Below are 6,782 nucleotides of genomic sequence, written 5' to 3'. Positions count from 1 at the left end.
GTGTGTGTGTGTGTGTGTGTGTGTGTGTGTGTGTGTGTGTGTGTGTGTGTGTGTGTGTGTGAACAAACAGCACACATACACTGTTACCTACTGTGAACTGTTTCATCTGTGAATAGATTTGAAATTCTGTTGAGCCACTCCTGTTATTTGGACAATTCTACCAAACTGCACTTACAGGCAAGCAACTACACTCTTCTTTTTTTCAACTCAGCAGCTCTTCCAAGGATAGTGTGAGGCTATACAGAACAGAATATAAGACCGCCCTGGAGAGTGTGTGGTACTGCTGAGCAGGCTGGGTAAATGGCCAAGAAGATTTGTAAGAATTTGGCATAAATAGGAAAAGCACAAAAAGCTAAAATACCTCCCACCCCTCTGGGTTCTGGAGTCCGCAGCATATACTAATCGCAAATAAATCTTAAACTAGTTTTTGTTTAGGTCTACTACAGAACCTCAAAATAGAGTATACAGTACATACAGTATGCTCTTTACCAACATATTGTAGCCACCACAACAAATTTTGCAAGCAAAAGAAAACTATTCCCACCCTGTCATTCCCAGTGTTAGTTATTAGCATCATTAAACCCTTTTCATAAAAACATGTAAAAAAAAAAAAACATAAAAAGAAAATTATCATTTTGGTATTATTTGTAAAAAAAAAAAAAAAAAAAACAGACATTTTCAGTTTTTATATACAATTTGTGTATAAAAAATGGTGAAATGGATCTTAAATTACAACTATTTTTTCCACCACTGCCATCAACTTGAATTCCACAACTTGGCTTTGGTTAGACCAAAGCCAATGAAAACTAGACATATGCGCTGGCAAAAAATGTTTTTGTTTCATTCAGATTTTTCGCTATTTTGTTTTTCAGGATTTAGGTCTGAAAGTTAATTTGTTTCGGGATTGGGGCAAAATCCGGATTTTTGTTAGTATTGTTAGAGGAAGTATTTACAAATTTTCATTAAGAACAAATTTTCATTGCAGCAAAATTAGACAAAAGGAAAAAAAAGTCATTTTTTTCCTTTTGTCTAATGTCACTTTGCTGCAACAAAAATTCTTCCAGAAACAAAAATCCATACATAATACCCCTAACAAAATTTTTGATTTGGTTTTGTTTTTTTAAGGTAATGCTTAACACAATAAAACTTCATTCGGGAAAGAAATTCGGATGCATCTGCAACTCTCGTTATCGGAAATTCATATTTGTTTGCATTCGTTATTTCTGTCATTCGGAAATTCGTACACTCAGATCCATGTGAATTTCTGAATTGAAAATAACGAATGCAAACGAATATAAATTTCAGATAACAAAAGTTTCAGATGCATCTGAATTTCTTTCGAATAATGACTCTTTCCAAAACAAATTGCACATGTCTAATAAAAACTCCTGGTTCAAACTCTGCTTCTTTGCAGTTTTTCATGCTATGAAATGCAAGTGGTACAGTGAGAGGGACAAATCACTTCCCCTTTAATAAAACAGCTAGACAATTTTTTCTTACGGCAGATGGTGTTCTCTCTCCAGTCGCCAACAATGATACCGACATTTTCACAAGCAGCAGCGTAGGCCCCTAAAGCATTGCAGAACTGATCTTGGTTTCCTCCAGTGGCACACAAGTCATACACACAGTTCTCAAAGTATATCTGAGGACGAATGTGGGGGTGACAGTCCCTGAAAGGCCCATTCCCTGCTAATATTAGAATACATTCATCTTCATATTTAATCTCATCAGTGGGATCACATGGTGGCGGGTCAACAATGTCATCTTCACATCTAGAGAGACACACAATAATGTATTTTAAGTATTTGTCATTCACTAAATATTTTCCTTATGAAGAAACATAAAGCTGCACACTGCTTCTTCCTCTGCATATAAAACGACACAAGGCACAATGATAATCTACCCATTTCTTCACCTGACACTGATCTGCTCCCTAACGGTAGAGTCAGAGGAAAGAACAGGTAGAGTGTCTGTGCGCCGTTTGCACAGATAAGTTCTGCATGCAAAGGAAAAAGTGATCTCCGTTTTTTGTTTATTTGTTCATACTGCAACGGGGGATGTACAGAATCCAAAGTTCTTCTGGCACTCCACAGCTTTAGTGAGGTTGGGGATGTGTAAGTAAAAAATATTTCACTTAATTTAAAATTCCTGCGGTAGTTTATTAATGTGAAGTAAAGGCATGAAAAAAACTTGAATGTGGACAGGCTTTCTATGGCAGAAGAGACTATTAAAGTCTCTTCTGCCATAAAAGCTTCTTTCTACCATTCAGCATTTTTTTTCCTGTATGCTAATCCATGCATATGCAGCTCAGTGCACAGACCGAGCATGCTTGCGCAGGGGTTATGTCATGGCGCCAGATCAATCAAGCAGCCAAAGATTCGAAACTTGGAAGAAGACTGAGAGAAAGATGGAGGTGCCATTCTTGAGTTGGTCCAAGTTTAGGATCAATATTAAAGTGATATTAAAGTAAAACTGTTTTTGTTTTTCAAATGCTGATTGAAACACTTAAAATGCTGCTCCTCAAAGTTTAAAAGTTTTAGTTTCCTGCAAAATCAGCCAGCCATGATATCCTGTTTTAGTGTGGCTCCTGTCTCCTGCAGGGTCCTATGGAGCAACCCTTGTGTATGCTAGTAAGCAGTGCATGTCTTTATAAAACACACAGAAAGTAATATGTCACTACCACACCAAGGATCTGTGTTCTTAAATGTCTCACATTTAAGAATTTTGTCAAGTAAATAACAATTGTTATATTTAAATACTTAAACATCAATACAGGCATTTTTAGACACAGATGCTTGCTGTGCTGGTGACATATTACTTTCTGGATTCAAGGGATCCCATCCACATCCACTTCAGCACCCATCCTACAAGGGGTTTACAAGGGAGTGCGGTGGGATATCTATATCACATGTTTTCCTTCTCTATGCTACTAGATGCACAATTACTGGAGACTGTGCTGTGCCTTGTGATCTCGTACTTGACAGGAGCCAAGTTGAGAGAGTTGGAGCTGTTTGGAAACATGGTAAGTGCTTGGGCAAAAATGAAAATTAATACTTTCCTGGGCAATGTATGTTTGTGTAATGTGGATTCATTATTTAAACAAAGTTTGACTTTAATAATTTAAGGTAAATTGATTGCATATACTTACATCCAGCCTGAATCAGGAACCCGCCAACTGTTTCCAAAGTCATTAGATGTGGATGCAAGTAAACCTTCAGGTGTCAGGAAATCATCTTGTTGGGTACCAGTGTAAGTGCCACAGAGGCCACACAGTTGTCCTTTAAAGTTCTCATTTACTTTAACAAAGAGTTCATGGTCACCATTGAACTTAACTTCAAGACCAAAGTCAGTTTGCAGAACAACAAATGCACCACCACTTATTGAGATGCCAGGTGCTGGGGTCACGGGCAGTGAGGCAACAAGCCCATTTATCTAAACATAGAATAAAATTAACAGTGAAAAGTACAAGTTATGATTGGCAAATTAATTTGTAAGGAGGTAACCATACATTTACTGAAGCGCATCAGTTAGAAATCTTACCTCCACTACTTTGTTCTTGCCCAGAATGATATAAAGGTCATTAAAGCTGAAAGCAACTGAGTTTATAGCTGTCCAGGTTAAGCTTCCTCTATGTTCATTTCGCGTTGTGATTGAGAAGTACACACTTGTGTTTCCACAGGTTTTCACAGCTGTATAATTACAGCCTCCTTGGAAATGGTATAACTTGCCATCAAATGTTATGTAGTGTGGATCACCATAGATATGGCAGATGGAGGTATCAGCAAGGAAACAGCCCTTAATTCCATTTTGTACTTTGCACACCTCGTCAGGGGCACAGGTCTGAGTTGTGCAGCTCACATGATTGTTTCCTTGACATGTACAGCGGCCGTCACAGTCCCCTTTCAAGAATGTTTCATCTTTCTGTAAAAATATTGTGACATTACATAATATATGAATACACCCTATGATACCCAAGACTGCAAGTGCAAAAAAGAAACTTGTTGCGGTAAGCATAATATTAAATATTTGAATCCTTATGGGCCAATTCATACCATCTGCGTTCAGGCTGCACTGGCCATTTTTTCTAGTGCAACTTGTCTTGTTATGGATGAGCTTGGTTCACATGACCATGTTCTAGTGGTGTGTGTTTAAAAAAAGTAGGGCATGCAGTAGTTTTTTTAATCACACCACTTTTAAGGTACAACCACATTGCACTGTGATGGGCCCATAGAACTTTATGAAATGTCACATGTGACATTTCAATAAAGTCCCACCAAAAAAAAAGAAACAGTGAGATGCGGCTCGATCAAGTGCATCGGCACTGTCTGGGGACACGCTCACCAGCAGCCATGTGGTTGAGCATGGCTGCTGGTGTGAGTGTACCCTTACAACAGAAAATTACTTTTTAAATGTTATTTTAAACTGATGTTAACATACCCTTTAAACCTGTCCAATATTTTCTTGAGTGATTGCTGATTGGTTATTGTGTGTTACTGCTTATAACCAAGAATGTTGAATACTCTACCACTGTTCAATCGCCTATACACTAAGGAAAAGTTTAATTACTGGCTCATTAGCTGTCAGTATCTAAGAAATAGCTACAGGAACACAAGTGTGTCCACTGAGTACAAAGCCATCATCACATTCACAAGAATCAGTACAAGGTTTACTGCAGTTACTCTGTGCATTCTGGTCCAGACATGTGGCTGGGCAAGCACTGGCACATCGATTGTAGTGACTGTCCCCATAACATGGGATGGCTGAATAACAAGAACAAATACTATTTAACTATACTGTATAATAGTTAATAAGATAAAGGAAAATAAAAAACTTTAGATAATATACACAAGCTTAGATTTTAGGTGGATCAATAGTAACTCAATATATACAGTACATGTCTTAAAGGAGAACTATGGGGTTAGGGTTTTTCCCCATAGTTCTCCTAAGGGTAATGGGAGGACACAAACTAGCGTCCTCCCGTCACCCAAAGCGCAGTATACTGAGACGCCGCAGCCGGAGCGGATCCCGACAATGCTGTCTGGATCCATCCAACTGCGTGAGTGACAGCTGGCTCTGTCTATCTAGAGGCAAAGCCAGCTGTACCAGCCCCCTCCCCCATCTGTTCCGCCAGTCAGCGCTGGAGGAGCGGGGAGGGGGGGGATCCCTGCAGGGAGCCGTGACTGACAGTCACGGATCTCTGCAGGGATAAATCGAGAAGTGAGCGAGCGACGGTATGTGTTCGCTCACTTCCCGATCTACTGAGCCGACCTGTGACACTTTCATTGTCACAGGTCGGCTCAGACTATGAGGCTGAGTGAAAATCACTCATAATTCTCCTTTAACATAACTATCTATATGACAATATACTATAAAGTGCTTGTAATCTGCTTAATGTGTTAAGAATTAATTTTTTGAGGCTATAAGAACACTTACAGCAGAAAGTAGCATTTCTCCAGGTGAAGAGGACTCCTGCTCTTTGACAGGCATCAGCATAAGCTTCCAATGCTTTACATAAAATGCTGTCACCAAGCACACATAGATCAAATACACAGCTGTCAAAGAAGCGGTCTGGGTTGATTACTGAGTGGCAAGCCTTGAAAGGACCATCTTTGTTGGTTAAGAAACCACAGAACCCATTGCCGGAATATAGTTCCTCTGTCTCTGGTGGGCACGGTGGTGGAGGTGTAGGAGTAATTGTGTTACATAATGGATCATCATCTTCCACCAGCCAGCTTTCTCCTAGTTGATTTGAGTTCTGAGCTAGCTGTCCATCGGGCATCATAAAGTCATCCTGCCTGATGCCATTTAAGTTGCCACAGAGTCCACAGGTTTGATTAAAATATGTAGTTGAGACCTTTACGTCCACTGTATGGTCAGTGTCATAAGATACTGTAAGATGGAAATCAGTCTCCAGAATAACATATCGACCACTTTGTTGCACTGTCAGAGATCCATTTACTAAGATAACTGGAAGATTTGTCCAGATACCATCCACCTAAAAAATTAACATTATTTGTTAGATCTTACACAACGATTTACACTTCAAATATTATGAAAGATATTAAAGAATGTTCTAAGAAACTTACCAAAACACGACTTGGCTCATTTTTAACTATGGCTATTTTATGATCAAAAACTTCCACCATAACTCTTTGTATCCATGACACTGTTGGATTCCCATAACGATGTTCATTCTTTGCTTCAATGTTAAAATATGGCAGAGACGTGGCATTGGTACAAAGTTTGGAGAGAGTATACGTACAAATTCCCATGAAATCATGAGTCGCCTTATCAAAAGTGTTGTAGTGTGGATCTCCATGTATAACACAGTTACCGAATGTGAGATCATAGCAGTCAGGAACTCCATCTTTTATGCCACAGTATTTTCCAGGTGGACATGAAGCAGAATTGCACACTAAACTACCACCAGCAGAAGGACATTTGCATTTAGTGGAGCAGGTATCATCAGTCGAGAACTCCGAGCCTACAGGGTAATGTTTACCATCTTCCCAACATCCACACTGACTACTTAGCACACACTTCTTATCATAGAGAACATACCCTGGGTCACATAAACACCCTTCTGTGCAGGGAAGATTGCAGATGGATGGTGCTCCAGGACTGACACAAGTAGCTGGACAAGCTGTTGCACATTGCTCATAGTGGCTGTTTGAAGGGCAATCCAGAGCTGTAAAACACAGCATATTAAAAATATTTCCAATATCCAAAATAGGCTTAAAGTTTTACAGAGGCATACATTAAGGGGGTTATTCACTATGGAG

This window comes from Nanorana parkeri, unplaced genomic scaffold (genome assembly GCF_000935625.1).
Source record: "Nanorana parkeri isolate BGI_ZX_2015 unplaced genomic scaffold, ASM93562v1 scaffold29, whole genome shotgun sequence".
NCBI classification, from domain to species: domain Eukaryota; kingdom Metazoa; phylum Chordata; class Amphibia; order Anura; family Dicroglossidae; genus Nanorana; species Nanorana parkeri.
This window is presented reverse-complemented; position numbering follows the sequence as displayed.